General features: G+C 40.0%; 1 long non-coding RNA gene across 7 annotated transcripts in view; it reads right to left on the reverse strand.

The window, feature by feature from the left end:
• Positions 1-768: 768 nt before the first annotated feature.
• LOC131690269 (uncharacterized) overlaps positions 769-24,084 on the reverse strand; it is a 44,203-nt gene continuing 20,887 nt past the window's right edge. For 2 of the 7 annotated variants that reach the window (XR_009305546.1, XR_009305544.1), the window contains exons 3-5: positions 7,882-8,186; positions 7,594-7,822; positions 6,782-7,403 (exon numbers count right to left, since the gene is read on the reverse strand). This is a non-coding gene — a long non-coding RNA (uncharacterized LOC131690269). Of the gene's footprint in view, positions 1,588-6,781; positions 7,404-7,593; positions 7,823-7,881; positions 8,289-24,084 lie in introns of those variants that run through there. The other 5 variants (XR_009305545.1, XR_009305547.1, XR_009305543.1 and 2 more) reach the window with 5 other exon arrangements.

Genomic DNA, 24,084 nt, shown 5'->3' on the forward strand with positions numbered 1-24,084 from the left:
CTAAAACCACAGCGAACAGACATTCATGATCGAACAAATATGTTTAAAAAACTTGTGTAAACATTTCAATTAATATACGGTAAAATACTAGCGCCGCCACACCAGCTATCCCAACTCTCCGTCAAACCTATTCCGGAACCGGTTCGGAACCCTGAATGGATTCAGTATGGATTCCAGCTTAAAGGAAACAACCGATTCCGACTCAACCGGTTGATGTATTTAAACTGAAATCCATACTGAACCCACTCAGAATTTCGAACCGGTTCCAGAATGATTTGACTGCCCTCTAAGAACGGTTGGTTTCAAAATCGTTCAATGAAGGACGTTCGTTGGACCAATTTGGACGACGTCTAAATAACCGTCCAACAAACGTCCATCGTTGGACCCGTATTGAACGATTTTGAAACAATTTTTTGGACACCTCAGTGGGTGGGTAGATGTATAACCGCTGCCAATTCAGTCGAACTCAGCCACTAAAAACATGACGACAGTAGCGCACCTGGTGGGGACATCCCAACTACCTTAAAAACGTTAGGGACACAAGTTGAATGCTGAAGATGGACGTCTATTCTCTGTGATAAAATAGATGATCAAAAGTATTTTCTAGTTTTCTTTTACGTTTTCGTGCTTACACGTTTACAGTAAAGTTTTATGAAACTTGATTACTTATCCAAAACGGCCAGTTCCTATAATTGCATTTAAAAATCAAAAATGTGAATTTCATTTTCAATACACAAATTTATTTAACTTTATTAAATTGATGCGCTGTTCATCTATTACACCCGCCGAGCTTGAACAGGTTGTGGTATGTATGCGGAGGTGCCGACCACTCCCAGACGGTATAAAGTACTAACTATTTTATGGTGAATTGTGCCATATATTTCTTAAGATTTTTCTGTGAAAAGATTTCTGTTCTTATTTTTCTCTCGTAAGACGGAAGTCTCTAATTTAGTTCTCTGGATTGAACTCGTTATAAAAGGCTACAATGCCTGTCATATTGTCGTTTTGAGATGATGCAGTTGCATCCAACGAATCTGGTAAAATTCGGTTTGGATTGGATTTCATTCCATTCCATATCCGATACTGTTTGGAAAAGTCTGTTCTTTGCAATGTGCTGATTGGCGGGACTGAACGTCTTTACCGTCGCACACAGCCCTTGAAAAAATACGTCCATCGGATCTGCTTTTTTCGAACTTGAGGACGCCTGGTCTGATTCGATGAAATATTTCAGAAGAGTCGATGATGCTGTTTCTTGTTTGCGCTGTTTTTTACGACTGTCAGATGGTACTCCCAGATTTCGTTTGGATGTCGTAGGTGTTGAATCGATAACATCTTCAACAATGTTTTCATATACGTTCTCTTCGCAAACCTCGTCAACCCCATCTTCCTGAACGATCGGGGCTTCACTTGTCGGAATGTTGCAAACTGTTTCTCGTTCTTTAAAAAATGGAAGCACAAATGCCATACAGTCTTCATATCTCCATTTCAAAGTGTTTTTTGCTGCCTGTCCGCTCTTAGTAGACTTTTTTTTTACGACTTTTCTTAGCTGGTCCCGTAAAGATGTCCAACGTGCCTTACATGTGGATCCTGTAAATGAATATATATATATATATATATATATATATATATATATATATATATATATATATATATATATATATATATATATATATATATATATATATATATATATATATATATATATATATATATATATATATATATATATATATATATATATATCTTATTTGTAGGTTTCTTGCTACTGGTGACTCATACCACACCATCGCTTTCAGCTACAGGATGGGTCATTCCACTGTTCATACAATAGTAAAAGATGTATGCGAAGCAATAATTGCCAAGATGTTTGCAGAAACAATGCCAATTCCAGACAAAAACCGATGGAAAAGGATCGCAGAAGAATTTTGGACACAGTGGAATTTTCCTAATTGTATTGGGGGAATAGACGGAAAACTTGTCCAAATAGTAGCACCACCAAACAGCGGATCGCAATACTTTAACTATAAAAAAACGTTTTCTATTGTTTTACTGGCCTTGTTTGATGCGAACTGTAAATTTATAGCCGTCGATGTCGGATCGTACGGAAAAAACAGCGATGGCGGCATATTTGCGCATTCTAATTTGGGGAAAGCGTTGGAACAAAACGAGTTGAATGTTCCCGATGACGATTACTTGCCCAACACAGAAATATCAGCACCATACGTCATAGTGGGAGACGAGGCGTTCCCACTAAAAAATTACTTGCTTCGGCCATACCCAGGAGCAGCAAGTAGTGGCGATTTGGAAAAACAGGTGTTCAATTTAAGATTATCCCGAGCACGGCGAGTTTCTGAAAACGGCTTCGGGCAGCTAGCTCACAAGTTTCGCATATTTTTCAGAACAATAAATTTACTACCAGATAATGTTGACAAAGTAATTTTGACAACCTGCATACTGCACAACTTTATAAAGGATCGGGAAACGACGGTTACATCCGTGGAGTTAGCAGAAGGAGACCTGAATCTCAGGAGCTTGCCTCGACAGGGTGGCAACGCAGGAGCGTCTGCATTTCATATGCGCGAAATATTCAAACAATTTTTTAATTCCGAGAATGGATCTTTGCCTTGGCAAAACGATCGATTTTCCTAATACAGTCGTAATTCGCTGGTTGGACATTTTTAACTGGACCGCTTGTCCAACTAAAAAGCATCTGAACGTCAAAATCTCATGTCAAATTAACGTTGACAATCAATCTGACAATATTTAAAAATATGAATAGATGCATTTACACTGCCAACATCGCCTTTGGAGTTTTTGACATTTGTCAGTCGGTACAACTAGCGAATCAAATTCGTTAGTTGGACAAGGCTGTGGCCCAACCAGCGAATCACGACTGTATACTTAAATAAATCGCATATTTTTTTTAAATAAACCAATGCTACGATGGACACATTTTGTTGTTAACTTTATCTTGATAATGATGGCACTGTTAAACTTTCCAATAATTTTTCTGCTAAATAAGCCTATTCTAATATATGGTAATGAGCTAGGGGCAGATCACTTGTGACGCATTTTTAAAAATCTGCAAAATTAAATGCATTTCTTTCCATCAAAATAGAAATTCGTAATGCATTTTGCGTGTGCAAAGTTGATGCAAAAATGGAAATTAAATGCATTTTTTCTAAGTTGATGCAAATGTGTTATACATTCCTAGAGTGACCTGCTCCTTGTAATGAGTCTATTTTCGTCCTGTTTATATTATCTCCCTAACCCTTTCGAAGCCGTTCAAGAGAGCAGCATCTGCCATCTTTCTTCAACGCATAGGCTTAAATGGTAGTATCACAGAGAACAGACATCCATGATCGAACAAAAATATTTAAAAAACGTGTGTAAACATTTGAATTAATATACGAAAAACACTTGCGCCGCCACACCAACCTATCCCAACTATCCGTCAAATCGATTCCGGAACCGGTTCGAAATCCTGGATGGATTCAGCATAGAATCTAGCTCAAAGAAAACAACCGATTCCGACTCTATCGGTTGACGCATTTGAGCTGGAATTCATGCTGGAATTCCGTATCGGTTCCGGACTAGTTTGACTGGGTAGATGAATAAACGCTGTAAATTCTGTCGCACTCAGCCACAAAAAAACATGACGACAGTAGCGCACCTGGTTTAGATATCCAAACTACCTTCGAAACCGTTAGAGATTTTACACAAGTTGAATGCTGAAGATGGACGTCTGTTCTCTGTGGTAGTATCTTAGTCCAGCCTTTTTTGTTATTTGATTAGTCCTGAAGAACGAAACAAAGATAATGATGCCAATTTATAGGTGTTCTATCCATTGTAGACCATGTAATTAATCAGATAGATCTGGTCCCTCCCTAATAGGGCCAAAAGAGGCTCTTTACCCTATATCAAAAGTGATTGGGTGGTATATATAGCTAAGAAGCCATGTAACAACCACCGGTGGTTATTCTATTTGAGCTAGAATCCATACTGAATCCATTTAAGATTCAGAATCGGTTTTGGAAAGGGGTTTCTAATGGATATGAAACGAATACCTCCGTCTAACCACTTATGAGTCGGCCTTGTTTTGATAAAAACAGTGCCTTGCAGATGCGGAAATAAACAACAAGAACAAGATTAAAATTCGCAGAAATTCTGATAGTCTTACCATCGGATCCCAGCTCGTTCCCGATTTTGTTCCAAATTCATTCCTTGTATTCCTTGTCCATATATTTTTTGTTTGACATGTCGTATAATTCAATATTTTGTCGAACTAGTTCAATTAATTTTTCATCCTCCATTTTTATAAAGTATTGATACGGTATACACTTTCAAACTATTCATCAAAGAGACGAGAAGACAATCGCGTAGCCAATTTGCTAAGACAAGACGTGACAATCGGCTTCTTATTTTTCCTTCGGCATTCTTTTTTTCGCACATTTTCACCCTGCCGAAATCTTCCGAACAGTGTTGCTATTTTTATTAATGAAAATGGAGTCTTGTTAATTTATTTTAGGCTGGTAATATTTTGCATCTAAAATCCACTATATTGAACAAGGGCATCGTATTTCCGTGTCATGGGTGTTTAGTAAGGATTGACGAAGTCATTTTCTGAATAATTTTAGATTATGGTGTAGTTTCTGTCTTATATCTGTTAAAGTTAATCAACCACGTATACGGTAAATGCAGGATAAATACTTGATTCACTTCGCCGCACAACTTCAGTTCAATTTAGTAATTGTTACTTTCTTAACGATAATAATTTTATTTGTCAAAAGTAACTACAATCTTTTCTTATAAATATAGCAACACTGCCAAACATCATTTCGCTATCCCTGCAGTAACATTGCGTACGGTTCAAAAAGTCAGAATCAACCAATCAGGAGCTGGACCATTCTGACGTAAAATTGGAACAAAAATGGCCCCTATTGTTATTGTCGCGTCTTTAAACACGCAGAATAATCAGGCCTTTTTGAAACAACAAAACGTTTAGTTGAATTTCTACTTGTGAGTTTAACTTAACTGTTGTTTGTTTTTGTGCTGTTATTTTTCCCATCCTTCTCCTTTTGCTCAGGAAATGATGAAAAGACATGGCAAGGCACAAATCTCTGACTACATACGGGGAACGTGCTATTTAAGCCAATATATTCTGATTCCTGAACATAGAAATTTCCTTTATGGAAATACGGTTCTTGAAACAAAGTTATAGAAGCTTTTCCTATCTGAAACCGAAGGGCCAACAAAGGATCAAATTTCTCCGCACAATAACCGTAACGTGGTGGGGTGCCCTTCCAGGAGACCTGATCAGATTGTACCAAACAACGATATTGTCGGTGATGATTATCAAACTGGAGCGAATCCAGTATTGTTGTTTGCATATTGCATTGACTGGCATGCACTCGACCCATGCGATGATTCTAGAAATGCTAGCAGGCATCCTTCCGCTAAAAAATCGATTTTGGGACCTCTCATATCGATTGCTCATGCGATGCGATATCTTGAACCCGTTAGTAGAGGCTTCGGGAGGCTTGTCGAGCTCAACTCTCATAGCCAATGTATGTCCTTGTACTTCGATTACATTACACAAAATATCAATTCTTCATATTATCCCAACCGTCTCTTTCTCATGCTTCTGATTCAACTGTATTCTTCGTATCCATGAAAGACAAAATTCGTGGATCCCGCAAGTGATCCCGAGCATCTTTCAGAGTAAATTTCGAGAAGTCGACAGCAACGAAATGTTATACACCGAGTCTCGATGACTCCTGTGGCTTCGGTATATTCAGTCAAAACCTTACCGCCTCATTGAAACTCACTAAACCTGTTCCAGTTTACTCCGCAGAACTCGCAGCTATTTAGTATACCCTTGGAATTGTTGATATTTTTCACACCGATCATGATTTTATTCTGTCGGACAGCTTCAGTTCAATAGAGACTCTCTGTTTACTGAAACCTAGGGGTTCCCAACGATCAGGGCGAGAATCTGTTGACAAAAGTCGGGAGAAATCGGTCGTACTAAAGTGTTCTATCTAAAAGAAGTTCACGAAGGACGTCGACCTGTAGAGTAGTGGAGATGCATAAACCACGAGCTGAACCAAGTATACAAACATGCTCACATCGGAAGGCTGATAAAGCGCGACAGGCAACAGTGGACTGATCATGTAGCACGAATGATGGAAGAGAGGCCAGCCAAAATTATGTTCAACCGGAAAACTAAAAGATGTTGCTTACTTTGGGTACACGCCGTTTTCGTTGTCTGTGCGCAATCAGGATAGCTGCCCTTGCGGTGTCGTACAAGTAGACTGTAGAGTGGCGATCCAGGATCTAGGCACTTGGAAATCTAAATCCCATTTGGTCATGATTCTGAAAACCCACATTATGCCACGATGATAATGAGTGTGATGAAACCATGGGCCCTATTCTCACAATCACGTCACTTGGTGACTAGAAGAAAATTTTCTTCTAGTCAATGTTTGTTTTTTTTTTAACTTACCATTCATAAATTCCCAGTAAGTCCAGCTGGAATTTTGGCTGGTTCTTGTTAACACCCCGGCTCTAGTGATACCACCGATTCCAATTTGGTTTGTTGGGACACTGGAGTCGAATATTCACTTGAAACAGCCAGATTTCCGGATCATTTTCCGGCTGAGCTTTACTGGGTTAGATCAGACAAATATTGCCCAAAATTGAATGAATTTAAAAAAATAGTACAAAACGTTAAAGTTTAATTTGCTATATATTCCGATTCTTGATGAAAAGACCGATAGTATTAAAATAACGTTCGATGGAATATATTACAGTATAATCATCTGGTGAGATAATTCTATATAATGTACATCTCTACTAAACTAGCTTTTACAACTACACAGATTGGGATATATCCTGGCTGCAAAACATCATTAAAGCTATACAGAAGAAAAATATAAACTTGCAACCGAAATGTTTGGGTTGGTACCAACCAGCTCAAATTGAGTTCAATGATGAAAAGAACGTCCAATCAAAACCAACAAAATCGCAAACATTTATCAAATCTGTTGCGTACATCAATATTTGGTTTGTTATGCTCAAAAGCCCATCTTTTTGCAAACTACATTCATAATTCAAACTTACGAACCTCAAAGTGCTAAACCTATGTCTACTCGAAGAGAAGGCCTAACTATAGTAGAGATCAGGCTAATCCCTGTCCAAAAGCTTTGGTTGTAACTGTGGCGGTTTATGCTGTGAATGTCACTGCTTTTGGTGTAACTATGGCTGCACCAATCAGTCGTGGATCAATGCCAAGTACTTGCATAGGGATCAGATCCGGCATTGGCAAATGACGGACTTCTATAGCTATTGAAGTTTTCTGCTGTATTTTGTTTTTTCTTTGTCGTTGGCACCTTTTGCGGTTGCTGTAAAGTATAAAACAAGTAAAAATTGTTATTTCCGACCTTATCCGACAATTCCAGTCTTGTGTTTGTCGCACAGGACACAGTATGAGCAATGGAAGGTAAAAAACCTTTATTTCTTGAAGGATTTTCACCATGACATTATTTTGTGTGCTGCCCGATCTGAAAAAATAAAAACTACATAGGACCTCACTTTTGTGACTTATTGGCTGGCGACAAAGGTTAGCTTTGCAATCAACTCCTTTACCAAATAATCCCATCTGTTGAGCAAAAGAACCTGTTGCTGCAGCCACTCGTCCGTATCCAATGAGTGAAATGATCGACGCAATCGACTTACTCTATTTGAACCGCTGGTAGTGTGGAAGTAATATTTTTTTTCATGGCCGGGACCTTGGAGTAATAGTGGCTACCCGAATTGGCATCTGTTAATGAAATACATGATATAAAAGTGCACATCAACAGCAACAAACTGACAGCTTACCAAGTAAAGATTTTCCAACAAGAGCCGACTAATTTCTTTCAGATACTGAATTTGCTCCTTTTATGTTCTTCAGAGCATCGAATCGGGATAACTGGTTGCAAAATACTGTCAATGCTCACCTCATTGGGAACGTCATCATCAGAGCAAATTTCGTTGATTACGGGATCCTGACCGATCTTGCCTCCTAACGGTGATTAGATTCTGTTTCTACGTTGAAAATGTTCCTTGGATTCGAATTAGGTGTAGCAGGGTGCATTTTGGAGTAGGTTTTCAGTATCTGTATCCCCTCAATTGTCGCTCGTCTTCTGACCGGCGTGAAGTTAGGCACCAAAAACGGGAGGCACCAAAAAATATTTTGGTGCTTCAAACATTTTTTGGTGCCTGAAACTTTGCGATTGCGGCGCCACCTATTAGCAAATAGCAGAAACCAGTGTCAAGTTAAGCACTAAATTCCTAATGTTGGTTCAAATAATTTAATTTTGTAAACTTAATTATACATGCAATACATACGTAAACTGCTAAAATATTCAGATATTATCTGCCATAGATCTAAGCCTTAATTCCCACAAAGTGAGTGAATTCGAAAATGAGTCCAACCATTTTCATTATTTACATTATTATGGATTCTAAATATATTGACCTGACATATGGGACATGAGCAGGACCACCGCACACATATAGCTAGTTCCATTCCTAAGATGCCCAGCAATTTTCTAGCAAAATGATTTTCCTAGACTCTCGGTCTTACTCGAGATATCCACCATACAGTGTCATTCGAATAGATTCTGAATATCTTGATCTGACATATGGGACATGACCAGGACCACCGCACACATATAGCTAGTTCCATTCCTAAGATGCCCAGCAATCTTCTAGCAAAATGATTTTCCTAGACTCTCGGTCTTACTCGAGATATCCACCGTACAGTGTCATTCGAATGGATTCTGAATATCTTGATCTGACATATGGGACATGAGCAGGACCACCGCACACATATAGCTAGTTCCATTCCTAAGATGCCCAGCAATCTTCTAGCAAAATGATTTTCGTAGACTCTCGGTCTTACTCGAGATATCCACCATACAGTGTCATTGTTTACATTCGAATGGATTCTGAATATCTTGATCTGACATATGGGACATGAGCAGAACCACCGCACACATATAGCTAGTTCCATTCCTAAGATGCCCAGCAATCTTCTAGCAAAATGATATTCCTAGACTCTCGGTCTTACTCGAGATATCCACCATACAGTGTCATTGTTTACATTCAAATGGATTCTGAATATCTTGATCTGACATATGGGACATGAGCAGGACCACCGCACACATATAGCTAGTTCCATTCCTAAGATGCCCAGCAATCTTCTAGCAAAATGATTTTCCTAGACTCTCGGTCTTACTCGAGATATCCACCATACAGTGTCATTGTTTACATTCAAATGGATTCTGAATATCTTGACCTGACATATGGGACATGACCAGGACCACCGCACACATATAGCTAGTTCCATTCCTAAGATGCCCAGCAATCTTCTAGCAAAATGATTTTCCTAGACTCTCGGTCTTACTCGAGATATCCACCATACAGTGCCATTGTTTACATTCTTATGGATTCTGAATATCTTGACCTGACATATGGGACATGAGCAGGACCACCGCACACATATAGCTAGTTCCATTCCTAAGATGCCCAGCAATCTTCTAGCAAAATGATTTTCCTAGACTCTCGGTCTTACTCGAGATATCCACCATACAGTGTCATTGTTTACATTCAAATGGATTCTGAATATCTTGATCTGACATATGGGACATGACCAGGACCACCGCACACATATAGCTAGTTCCATTCCTAAGATGCCCAGCAATCTTCTAGCAAAATGATTTTCCTAGACTCTCGGTCTTACTCGAGATATCCACCATACAGTGTCATTGTTTACATTCGAATGGATTCTGAATATCTTGATCTGACATATGGGACATGAGCAGGACCACCGCACACATATAGCTAGTTCCATTCCTAAGATGCCCAGCAATCTTCTAGCAAAATGATTTTCCTAGACTCTCGGTCTTACTCGAGATATCCACCATACAGTGTCATTGTTTACATTCTTATGGATTCTGAATATCTTGACCTGACATATGGGACATGAGCAGGACCACCGCACACATATAGCTAGTTCCATTCCTAAGATGCCCAGCAATCTTCTAGCAAAATGATTTTCCTAGACTCTCGGTCTTACTCGAGATATCCACCATACAGTGTCATTGTTTACATTCAAATGGATTCTGAATATCTTGATCTGACATATGGGACATGAGCAGGACCACCGCACACATATAGCTAGTTCCATTCCTAAGATGCCCAGCAATCTTCTAGCAAAATGATTTTCCTAGACTCTCGGTCTTACTCGAGATATCCACCATACAGTGTCATTGTTTACATTCTTATGGATTCTGAATATCTTGACCTGACATATGGGACATGAGCAGGACCACCGCACACATATAGCTAGTTCCATTCCTAAGATGCCCAGCAATCTTCTAGCAAAATGATTTTCCTAGACTCTCGGTCTTACTCGAGATATCCACCATACAGTGTCATTGTTTACATTCTTATGGATTCTGAATATCTTGACCTGACATATGGGACATGACATATGGACCACCGCACACATATAGCTAGTTCCATTCCTAAGATGCCCAGCAATCTTCTAGCAAAATGATTTTCCTAGACTCTCGGTCTTACTCGAGATATCCACCATACAGTGTCATTGTTTACATTCGAATGGATTCTGAATATCTTGATCTGACATATGGGACATGAGCAGGACCACCGCACACATATAGCTAGTTCCATTCCTAAGATGCCCAGCAATCTTCTAGCAAAATGATTTTCCTAGACTCTCGGTCTTACTCGAGATATCCACCATACAGTGTCATTGTTTACATTCAAATGGATTCTGAATATCTTGATCTGACATATGGGACATGAGCAGGACCACCGCACACATATAGCTAGTTCCATTCCTAAGATGCCCAGCAATCTTCTAGCAAAATGATTTTCCTAGACTCTCGGTCTTACTCGAGATATCCACCATACAGTGTCATTGTTTACATTCAAATGGATTCTGAATATCTTGATCTGACATATGGGACATGAGCAGGACCACCGCACACATATAGCTAGTTCTATTCCTAAGATGCCCAGCAATCTTCTAGCAAAATGATTTTCCTAGACTCTCGGTCTTACTCGAGATATCCACCATACAGTGTCATTGTTTACATTCAAATGGATTCTGAATATCTTGACCTGACATATGGGACATGACCAGGACCACCGCACACATATAGCTAGTTCCATTCCTAAGATGCCCAGCAATCTTCTAGCAAAATGATTTTCCTAGACTCTCGGTCTTACTCGAGATATCCACCATACAGTGTCATTGTTTACATTCGAATGGATTCTGAATATCTTGACCTGACATATGGGACATGACCAGGACCACCGCACACATATAGCTAGTTCCATTCCTAAGATGCCCAGCAATCTTCTAGCAAAATGATTTTCCTAGACTCTCGGTCTTACTCGAGATATCCACCATACAGTGTCATTGTTTACATTCTTACGGATTCTGAATATCTTGACCTGACATATGGGACATGAGCAGGACCACCGCACACATATAGCTAGTTCCATTCCTAAGATGCCCAGCAATCTTCTAGCAAAATGATTTTCCTAGACTCTCGGTCTTACTCGAGATATCCACCATACAGTGTCATTGTTTACATTCGAATGGATTCTGAATATCTTGATCTGACATATGGGACATGAGCAGGACCACCGCACACATATAGCTAGTTCCATTCCTAAGATGCCCAGCAATCTTCTAGCAAAATGATTTTCCTAGACTCTCGGTCTTACTTGAGATATCCACCATACAGTGTCATTGTTTACATTCGAATGGATTCTGAATATCTTGATCTGACATATGGGACATGAGCAGGACCACCGCACACATATAGCTAGTTCCATTCCTAAGATGCCCAGCAATCTTCTAGCAAAATGATTTTCCTAGACTCTCGGTCTTACTCGAGATATCCACCATACAGTGTCATTGTTTACATTCTTATGGATTCTGAATATCTTGACCTGACATATGGGACATGACCAGGACCACCGCACACATATAGCTAGTTCCATTCCTAAGATGCCCAGCAATCTTTTAGCAAAATGATTTTCCTAGACTCTCAGTCTTACTCGAGATATCCACCATACAGTGTCATTGTTTACATTCTTACGGATTCTAATATCTTGACCTGACATATGGGACATGAGCAGGACCACCGCACACATATAGCTAGTTCCATTCCTAAGATGCCCAGCAATCTTCTAGCAAAATGATTTTCCTAGACTCTCGGTCTTACTTGAGATATCCACCATACAGTGTCATTGTTTACATTCAAATGGATTCTGAATATCTTGATCTGACATATGGGACATGAGCAGGACCACCGCACACATATAGCTAGTTCCATTCCCAAGATGCCCAGCAATCTTCTAGCAAAATGATTTTCCTAGACTCTCGGTCTTACTCGAGATATCCACCATACAGTGTCATTCGAATGGATTCTGAATATCTTGATCTGACATATGGGACATGAGCAGGACCACCGCACACATATAGCTAGTTCCATTCCTAAGATGCCCAGCAATCTTCTAGCAAAATGATATTCCTAGACTCTCGGTCTTACTCGAGATATCCACCATACAGTGTCATTGTTTACATTCAAATGGATTCTGAATATCTTGATCTGACATATGGGACATGAGCAGGACCACCGCACACATATAGCTAGTTCCATTCCTAAGATGCCCAGCAATCTTCTAGCAAAATGACTTTCCTAGACTCTCGGTCTTACTCGAGATATCCACCATACAGTGTCATTGTTTACATTCAAATGGATTCTGAATATCTTGACCTGACATATGGGACATGACCAGGACCACCGGACACATATAGCTAGTTCCATTCCTAAGATGCCCAGCAATCTTCTAGCAAAATGATTTTCCTAGACTCTCGGTCTTACTCGAGATATCCACCATACAGTGCCATTGTTTACATTCGAATGGATTCTGAATATCTTGACCTGACATATGGGACATGAGCAGGACCACCGCACACATATAGCTAGTTCCATTCCTAAGATGCCCAGCAATCTTCTAGCAAAATGATTTTCCTAGACTCTCGGTCTTACTCGAGATATCCTTGTGATCAATTTTAGTACTTAACTTGGCGACCTTTATTATCCACTGCCATGGTTAAATAATATACACCCACATAGGGCCCAATTCTCTCTGCAGGCACCCTTCTTTTGTTGCTATATTTTCGGTTGGATCCATGCTAACACTCACTAACACAAATTGCTTGTTCTCTCGTATACACTAGCAATCTCTCGTTTCAAACGTACAAACGTGGCCTACGCGATGGCACAAACCTGATCACAAATACGAACGCCTGCGAACTCGCCAATAATCAAACACCCCGATTGATTAGATGAACGTTGGAACCTAAGAACCTAAGCTCGCGCAATCATGAATCGGTCACGTCTGAAAGTCTCCGCCCTTGATCCTAGCAGCCCGAATTCATGCCTTTAGTTGGACCAATAGAAATAAAAAATAGACAAGACATCCACGCGCGATCATTGAAGAATACGCGAACATCCGAATGACCACACGCTTATACAAATAATGTGTACATACATACTAGCACACGCGACAAAAACGTCCACATACAAACGCTCGAGTCCTTCGCGATCATCCATGCACGACTACACTCACGATCTCGTAAAAAGTATAACACCCCGGTGACTAAGTGAATGATTTAGCACTTATAAATTAACAATCCCGGTCTCGATAGTGAACCTCCAAATGCCCGTGTTCGTGCGATCATGAATCGGTTTCGTCCGGAATCCCCTATTCTCGGCCCTAGTAGCATAAGTCCAATGCCTTCAAGTGGACCAATCAAAAATACAATACTCATATCCACTAAACTACATAAAAATCGAATGTATACACACAAAGTCACAGCGACAAGCAAATATAAAAATGCTTGAGCCCTTCGCAACCATCCACGCAACCTATACCCGCGCTCTTCCAGACATTATAACATCCCGGTGATGATATGAACGTCTCAGCACTTGTAATCACTCAAACACGGTCTCAAGTGTGAACCAACAGTCCCCCGCACTCGCACGATCATGAATCGTTCACGTCCGGAAGTCTCTATCCTCGATTCCAGAAGTCGACAATTGAATCAATTAAAAAGAAAGCTCTCATTTACACTGGACAACACGGTCCATGGCGACATGACCTGGAAATCTAGTGATATGGAGTAACTCACTCCCTGTCAGAATGTGATCCGTACACCGAAAACTTAATAACAGAATGACGGTCCGCGTGGCACATACACACGAGCACACGCGACAAACACGTCAATAAACGATACTTCAGCTCTTCGCGATCATCTACGCACACCTACATTCGCGACCGCAACACTCCGGTAAAAAGGTGAACGTTTTAGTACTTACGAAGTTACAAACGCGGTCTCAAACTCGAAACGATCATGAATCGGTCACGTTCGGAAATCTTTATCCTCCATTCTAGTAACTTAGGTCCATACATTCAGTTATACAAATCGAAAAATATAACTCATATCCACAAGGTAACACGTTCCTTGGCGACATGGCTGAGAACTCTAGTGATATGTAAGAACCCATTTTTTTTCTAGAATCTGAACCGCACACGAAAAATTAAGTATCAGATTCACGGTCCGCGCGCGATCATTCTAGAATACACGCGAATATGCGAAAGCAAACAGCATTTATATAGAATTTATGCACGCGAAGTTACATACACGTTAGCACATGCGACATACAAAGGCACACGCGATCGAACACGCGTACAAATGCTCGAGCTCTTCGCGATGATACACGCGATCGCGAGACCTTACGCCCGCACATACCTTAACTGTACAATAAATATCATATTCAGAATCACGGCCCGCTACAATTGGCCTAAAGCAGTGTTTTAGTGGGCGACAGCCTGTCTCGTCTGCAAATTGTAATATGTGATTCTGACGGGGAGCCCTTCCGAGAACCTAGCTCTACAGCTCCAGTAGGACAACTCTCGAAAAAAAAATTCGGCATATTATTAATACTCAATAACAATACTAACTCTTCTCTTTATTTTATTTTTATTTATTTTCGGTCTCATGCGTTATATTCTTGTGATGACCTTTTCGAGCTCATACATCCAAGAAGAGCAACATTGCTGCCAACAATGATTCTTCTCTGCCATCAGACGTCGCCAGGTTTTAGAACAGTGGAGATGTATTCTATACTCGAAGGAATCAGATAAGTAGGAACGATCAACAAACTGCAAGTAGTATATTACACATTTCTTATTTTATCGTATAAAATATTATTCATATTAAAATATTATTTACAGGCTCCACACATATCTCAACACACACAAATACACAAATGCTTGACAGGTGATTGGGCCAAGTGCATTCACTCGTAGGATCTAACATTTCGATGATCGCCTCGATTCTACGAAATTAGTGTACAAGTAAGCTGACATAAGCTAGTCTCATCTGGTGAATGCATGTAACCTGGAAACCCCAGACACGACAGGACGAGACGCGAACTTACATTACAATTTCAATCATCCACACACCTACGCTCGCAATTTCTCCAACATTAAAACACCCCCTTACTTAAGTGAACTTTTCGGCACATATAACTTTACAATCGCGGTCTCAAGCATTAACCCATCACTCACGCGATCATTGACCGGCTATATTCGGAATTCTCTACTCTCGATCAGCCTAGACTCATGCCTTCAGTTGGACCAATCAAGAATGATGCTCATATTCACTAGACAACACGTTCCTCTACCATACACTAAAAATTAATTATCAGATTCACGGTCTGCGCGCGATAGTTCAAAAATACACGTGAATATGCGAATGGCCACACGAATCTAAAATTGAATTTATGCATGCAAAGTTAGAGACACGCTAGCATTCAAATGCTCGAACCTTTTACACAATTAGTAAACGCCCACGCTAACCCAGACAGATATGCACTCCTGGACTCGAACGCTAAAAACCACACCTTCCACGCATACACCACCCAGGACTGAACATTAGATTCATACTTACAAAGCTACAAGTAATAATTACAGGTATTCGTCTGGCAACCGGGGGAAGTACATCTCAAACCCAGAACTTATCATTTCAATGATGGCCTTGGATCTGCGTTGCCTGTGTTCAAGGCACCATAGCTTTGTCCGTCAGGTCAAGGATATATGAAACCCGCTAGCCACCACCCTCGGCCCTAGCTGCCCATAAAGGGATAAAAAAGAAGGTATTTTTCTGCTTTGAGATAATGTGCACTGATGATAATAGCGATTCTAATTGTAGATCTACTCGTGGATATTGGGATACGGCCATCAAAATGGTTCCAATGATGTTACACTCCGTATCAACAATTTGCCAATGCGCTTCAGTGCTCCGAGCTTGCCCGATTTGATTCGTTCCCAGATGTATGTCGTTAAATACAATAGCTGATTCAAAAGCTGCCCGTAGCGGGTAAAACTGTTAAACATCTATCAGCTGGTAAATTCAAATGGCGAATCGATTCTAGTATGTGCACGAAATAACACTGCTGTTGATTAGTTAACAGAAACAAATTATCGTACCAACTTGGAAGTGTGTTGCTAAGGTTTGTGAAGTTTTGACTCTCCAATTATTTTTTGGCTCTGTACATTCAATTTCCTAACACGGACTTAAAGAAATCACAACCTTCGAGTTCTGTTCGTCAAAAAATTCTAAGGCATGAGGAAAGAAGCGAATCGGGAGTTGTTGGAAGCACATGCACTTGCGTCAGATTTGAGTGTACGGTCCCGGTTGTACTTGCAACCAACAATCGGGCTTGGACTAATTGTAATGTGTGATAAGGTAATAGATAGATTATTAATTAATTAATTAATATTTAATTAATTAAAGGGAGAAGGGGAGGAGTTGCTTCTCTAATCTTCCGGTCATCACATCGCATGCTTTGGTATTCTTAGTATGTATAACAAACATGAAGATGTGACACAAGAGCGCGCTAAAATCCTGTCAATCCTATTTTTCATTGGATTGTCTGCTCTAAATATATCACCAGGGGACCATTCATAAATGATGTTGGATATTGACAATAGGGGAAGAGTGTCACGTAACGAGATAAAAACTAAAAATGAATTTTAGACGTATCAGCGGATCAGGGATAAAAACAACATTGTTTATGAATGGCCCCCAAACAAAGAATATTCCATAACGAATATCACGTAACATCGGTGACAGAGCATTGGGATCTAGGCCAAGTCCCCATGGGTCGTGCAAAACTGAGAAACAACATCAATTTAGGCACAGATAGCAGACGTCCATTTATTTTCATTTTGCTTTGTTTTGTCTTTTCATTTGTTTCTCCTGCTACAATGTGTGCGGATCGGTGCGGGAGAGCGGGACGGCCAAGGAAACGGAAAGCCAGTGGCCCAAACAGACCAGGAACAGGAGGGAGGACTGCGAACAGGGAAACCGACAACAGAGGAGAAATCGTTTATTTATTTATTATAGCTACGATACTAATCACAACTGTTTTGCTTTTCTTGTTTCGTTTCAGCAAACCAAAATCTATACGGACTAGCACCTACGAACAGTTAGGCTTTGCTCCTACTTGCAAGTTGATCAATTCGCTTGGGTGGGGGACATGTGGATCCTACTAGTTGTCGACTCTTTTGATCGTGAGTATGAGGCTAGTTCAGGAAAGGAGTGCAGGACTGGCACCTAAGAGATAGTTAATTATTCAGGACTTGTTCTTATGATTACTAAACTCGACCAAGCACACCGGCTCTCAGAAATGATAAGCAACCCTTTCGGGTCGGTGTGGTCTATTCGAGTCGAACCAGGCGGACATTCGGTTCGAGCAAACTTTATGGTTAATAGTGGATAAATATTTTTTACGCCTTTATTGGCAGACATTCTTTTTGCGAAATCCTAAAATACCTTCACTGGTATAGCTACTCAGGATAATAATAATAGAAAAAATAAGGGTTTGCCTGGTCCATAATGTAATGAATATGTATATTGACTAGAACAGGGATAATCGAGTTATGTTATAAGATAGAGAAGAAACAGCACAGTTGAAGGAAAAGTATTAGCGAGTAAGGACTAATACTGCTAGTATGTTTACCGTTTCAATTAATAGTCGATTGATCTGCTTTGGACCTAGGAGACAAAAAGGAGATTACCCTCTCCTAGCTTGGCGGGTTTGACGGTATTGCAAACATCTTCAAGCATATTTGAGCAGACACTTGCTTTAGGATGGTTGTTGCATTGCGCCTCGATAGTGGTGCGTCGAGGAGACCGAGAGGGCTAATGGGCCTTTTTTATGTTTTTTGTTATTTCATACTCTGCACCAGCCCAAATTAACAGTCAACTAAGAGCCTGTGCACACTGGCGTGGCCGATTGGCGGGTCGACGTGGATTGACTTTTTCTGTGGGCTGTGTTTGCAGACATTGTTCAACAGCTTAACAGCAGTCTTTGTGGGCACGGCTCGCAGTGGAAGTCATTGTGTGTCGATTTATCGGTCGACCTCGGCAACGTGCACAGGCGCATTAAAAAAAATAACAGTAGAACCCTATTAGTTGTGTTGTAATAATTGTAGTTTTTGGTACTAGTGTACAATTGTGTACTAGCCGTGTGTCTATCTGTGTATGTGGGCGTCTGAGTATTTGTGACATGTGGACCAGGGAATGGATGCAGAACTGGCTTATATGATGGAATAGTGGGTAATCCTTCTTGGGATTCGTTGGTCACTTTTTACTGGTTTTCAATTCGTGCATTCGATTCGATTCATTCGGATTGGATAATTGAAGGTACGATTGATTTACCGATGCACGTCAATCATCCATTCCCGTCCAGCATAGCATGAGAAACTTATAACGGAGTTAATTGTCGTTAATGGTAAATATATATCATTTTCTGGCATTTGGACGATTCCAAGTAGTTTTATTGCATGGTACATGTGTTGTTCAATTAATATTCAATAACAGTACTAACCTTTTATGTAACTTAACATAAAAGGGCAACATTGTTGTCAACAATGACTATTCGCTGCCATCAGACGTCGCCAGCTTTTAGAAAAATTGAGATGTACTTTCATACTCAATTGAATCAGATAAGTAGTAACGAACAACAAACTGTAAGTAGCATATTACACATGTCTTATTTTAACATCATGCATATTTGTATTAACATATTATTTACAGGTAACACACATATCTCAACATGCAACACTTCCCATACACACGTAAACATTCACACACGCAAATATACAAATGCTCGACAGGTGACTGGGCCAAGTGCATTCACTCATAGGATCTATCATTTCGATGATCGCCTCGATTCTACGAAACCAGTGCACAATTAAGCTGACATAAGCTAGTCTCGTCTGGTGAATGCATGTAACCTGGAAGCCCCAGACACGACAGGACGAGACGGACAGATGACGGACTGGACTCGACGGGGCCTAGTTCAGAGTTTTAGGCATTCTTCAATGCACGGCTAGCGACCCCAAAAAAAAAATTAATAGTCGATTGATCTGCTTCGGATCTAGGAGACAAAAAGGAGATTAGGAAGAGACAGAAGCGGATTCAATGCGAAATTTGCCAATATGACGTTGACCCCAAGGCAATGGTAGGATGATTTTCCATAGGATGACAGACTAGATGACACGACGATCTCTAATTTACCTAAGAGTCGATTGATCCGCTTTTGACCTAGGGGACCCATGAGGAGATCAGGAAGAAAATAGAAGCGGAATCAATGCGAAGTTTTAATTGCATCACTGACGACTTAGCACGCGTTGTTAGGAGCAGGATACATTGCACTATGTCCATAGGAGCAGGATACATTGCATATAAGTCCCAAAGCTGTATTTAGGAAGACAAAACTGTTTGCGCCAAAACCGTTGGTTTTAGATATATAGCATCTTCGGTAAACTTTCTTGCCGATTTTTTTATATTAGTTGAATTAGGGACGTCCTTGTGGTTAGGGTGTTCAAAGTATCAACTTCTTAGATATGTAAAATTCAGCTACATAATGTTCTACAAAGTTACAAATCAATCAAATTGAAGAAACTTTTCTGAAGAAACTATGTGACTATCTCTAATGGTTCATGTGCTATGATTTTTGCAATATTTAAGGTAGGGTGGCTCTTTAAATATTAGTTTTCTATTAATATCTTTTTATGTGTTAATTTCTCGCTAATACTTTGTTCTAGAGGTTTTTAGAACTTTTGTAAATACATATTTTTGCCGAAGCAATGAAGTTTCTATCTCTTTTGTTTGCACAGTTACAGGCGATTTTCAAAACAAAAATGGTTTTTTTCAAAGCTATCTTCCAACATTGCAAATGGATTTTCAATCTTTTAATTTCATTTGAAAGATCGAAACTTTTATAGTTTTTGGTGAAAAAACTGCGGGAGCGTTATTTGTGTAAAATAAATAATTAATTTTTGAAAATGGTGTATTTTTCAACGAGGTAATAACTTTGTTACTTCAGCAAAAATATTCGCCATACAAAGTTCTAAAAGTGCTGTAAACAAACTATTTACGATAAATCAATGTATGAAGTGACAAATGAGAATTAGTGATTTTAAGAGGTCACGTTTTCATCGCTCAATCTTATGGTAAAATTTTGATAGATTGACCCCATTGAACATCGTAAAATCATTGGCCCTGTATGCAAATTATGGAAAAGTTGGGCTTAAAGTAGTTCTGGTTCGATTAATTCATCGACTAGAGCTGCTTTCCTAAGCGTTTTACAATCAGTTATAATCTGGGGGCAGATCACTTGTGATACATTTTTAAAAATCAGCGAAATTAAATGCATTTCTTTCCATCAAAATAGAAATTCAGAATGTATTTTGCGTTGCGTGTAATGTATTTGCGTGCAAGACGTCAAACCCCTACAAAAAACTTGCCCTACATTCAGCAAAACGTCGAACAAAGTGGATCAGCGTAGGACGTTTGTTCAACAAACTTTTCTGTGAGTAACCTGCATCACCTTCCCTGGATATTTGTTCGGCAATGCAGGTGAGTTAAATGCTCATTATAGTCCTTTCCAAGTGTGTTGTTACATTCGGGGTTTTCGATTGATTGACACCGGTGTAGTGGAGTGGACTGAAGCTGCACCGTTTTTGCACTTTCTAGCAGAAGTGCAGAAAACTGGGTATGTTCCATTGACACTTCCGTTAGAAAGTGCAAAACCAGTGCAATCCACTACACCGGTGTCAATCAATCGAAAATCCCAATTGTCTACCTGTTACTTGTGGGAGTGGGCGTAGCGTATTGGTAAATCGATTGCCTTGTACGCAGCGCACCTGGGTTCGAGTCCCGACCCCTCACATATTGTTAGAAATTATTCCTAAGAGATTTTTCTAACCCGAAAAGGCGAAATACCTTAAGGTTTAAAACCTCTATAATTGAAATAAAAAAATACCTGCTATTTTGTATTTTCATTATTTATTTTTTCGCTTCGAGCCAATAATTAGTTCTAATTTTTTTCACCCTTCGCTCAGGTCCCGCCGGTAGCATGATCAACAGGCAGAGAATCCCACCATTGGACATGTTCACTCGTCCTTACGACCCGGAGCGTGTCCAGGCAGCAATTATGCCTGTCACAGTCGGTGCTCATGAACATTTATCTCTGTAGGTTTTCCAGCACCTACTCAGGCGTTGCAGATAGCTAAACAGTCAGCCTAATCAAATCCAGGCATAGGCATCAAACCGGAGTAATAACCAATTAGTCTGCTAAGTCGATCAAGTGCCACAAGTAATGTTCCAACCGGGTTTCAGTCTCCTGTAGCAGCCTTGGTAACTGCTTTCTTTAATCTCAGGAACAACATCGAATTGTGTCCAACTGTAGCACAAAGTTAATAAATAATTGTAAAAAATTGTGTTCCCTTCTTTTATGTTTTATGTTCTTATTGTTTTGCTTTCATTTTCAGCTGGTTCCTCGGTCGCCTCAGAAAAAAGTAATCATTGGCAAACTAAATCGAGAATAGTTTGAACCATGGCAAAACTGGATTTAATCATTTCCTAACTCAATAAGGCAAACTGGAAAATGATTAAATTTTAATCATAAAAGCTTACTTTTTCTAAGAGTGTAGTGTAAAGTTTTCGGAATTGGAATACAATAAGCATGCTAAATGAACTTTTTTCGTTGTTTTGATATTTTTTGGTCTTTATTTTCTAGCTTTTTTTTTATTTTTTTTGTTTTTTGAATTTTTTAACATTTTTATTTTTCTGCTGCTACTGCTGCTTTTGCTGCCCCTGCTGCTCCGGCTACTGCTGCGTCGGCTGCTGTTGCTTCTGCTGCGCCGATTGCTGGGCATCTTAGGAATAGAACTAGCTATATGTGTGCGGTGGTCCTGGTCATGTCCCATATGTCAGATCAAGATATTCAGAATCCATTTGAATGTAAACAATGACACTGTATGGTGGATATCTCGAGTAAGACCGAGAGTCTAGGAAAATCATTTTGCTAGAAGATTTCTGGGCATCTTAGGAATGGAACTAGCTATATGTGTGCGGTGGTCCTGGTCATGTCCCATATGTCAGGTCAAGATATTCAGAATCCATTTGAATGTAAACAATGACACTGTATGGTGGATATCTCGAGTAAGACCGAGAGTCTAGGAAAATCATTTTGCTAGAAGATTGCTGGGCATCTTAGGAATGGAACTAGCTATATGTGTGCGGTGGTCCTGCTCATGTCCCATATGTCAGATCAAGATATTCAGAATCCATTCGAATGTAAACAATGACACTGTATGGTGGATATCTCGAGTAAGACCGAGAGTCTAGGAAAATCATTTTGCTAGAAGATTTCTGGGCATCTTAGGAATGGAACTAGCTATATGTGTGCGGTGGTCCTGGTCATGTCCCATATGTCAGGTCAAGATATTCAGAATCCATTTGAATGTAAACAATGACACTGTATGGTGGATATCTCGAGTAAGACCGAGAGTCTAGGAAAATCATTTTGCTAGAAGATTGCTGGGCATCTTAGGAATGGAACTAGCTATATGTGTGCGGTGGTCCTGGTCATGTCCCATATGTCAGGTCAAGATATTCAGAATCCATAAGAATGTAAACAATGACACTGTATGGTGGATATCTCGAGTAAGACCGAGAGTCTAGGAATATCATTTTGCTAGAAGATTGCTGGGCATCTTAGGAATGGAACTAGCTATATGTGTGCGGTGGTCCTGCTCATGTCCCATATGTCAGATCAAGATATTCAGAATCCATTCGAATGTAAACAATGACACTGTATGGTGGATATCTCGAGTAAGACCGAGAGTCTAGGAAAATCATTTTGCTAGAAGATTGCTGGGCATCTTAGGAATGGAACTAGCTATATGTGTGCGGTGGTCCTGGTCATGTCCCATATGTCAGGTCAAGATATTCAGAATCCATTTGAATGTAAACAATGACACTGTATGGTGGATATCTCGAGTAAGACCGAGAGTCTAGGAAAATCATTTTGCTAGAAGATTGCTGGGCATCTTAGGAATAGAACTAGCTATATGTGTGCGGTGGTCCTGTCATGCCCCATATGTCAGATCAAGATATTCAGAATCCATTTGAATGTAAACAATGACACTGTATGGTGGATATCTCGAGTAAGACCGAGAGTCTAGGAAAATCATTTTGCTAGAAGATTGCTGGGCATCTTAGGAATGGAACTAGCTATATGTGTGCGGTGGTCCTGCTCATGTCCCATATGTCAGGTCAAGATATTCAGAATCCATAAGAATGTAAACAATGACACTGTATGGTGGATATCTCGAGTAAGACCGAGAGTCTAGGAAAATCATTTTGCTAGAAGATTGCTGGGCATCTTAGGAATGGAACTAGCTATATGTGTGCGGTGGTCCTGCTCATGTCCCATATGTCAGGTCAAGATATTCAGAATCCGTAAGAATGTAAACAATGACACTGTATGGTGGATATCTCGAGTAAGACCGAGAGTCTAGGAAAATCATTTTGCTAGAAGATTGCTGGGCATCTTAGGAATGGAACTA

This window comes from Topomyia yanbarensis, chromosome 3 (assembly GCF_030247195.1).
Source record: "Topomyia yanbarensis strain Yona2022 chromosome 3, ASM3024719v1, whole genome shotgun sequence".
NCBI lineage: Eukaryota > Metazoa > Arthropoda > Insecta > Diptera > Culicidae > Topomyia > Topomyia yanbarensis.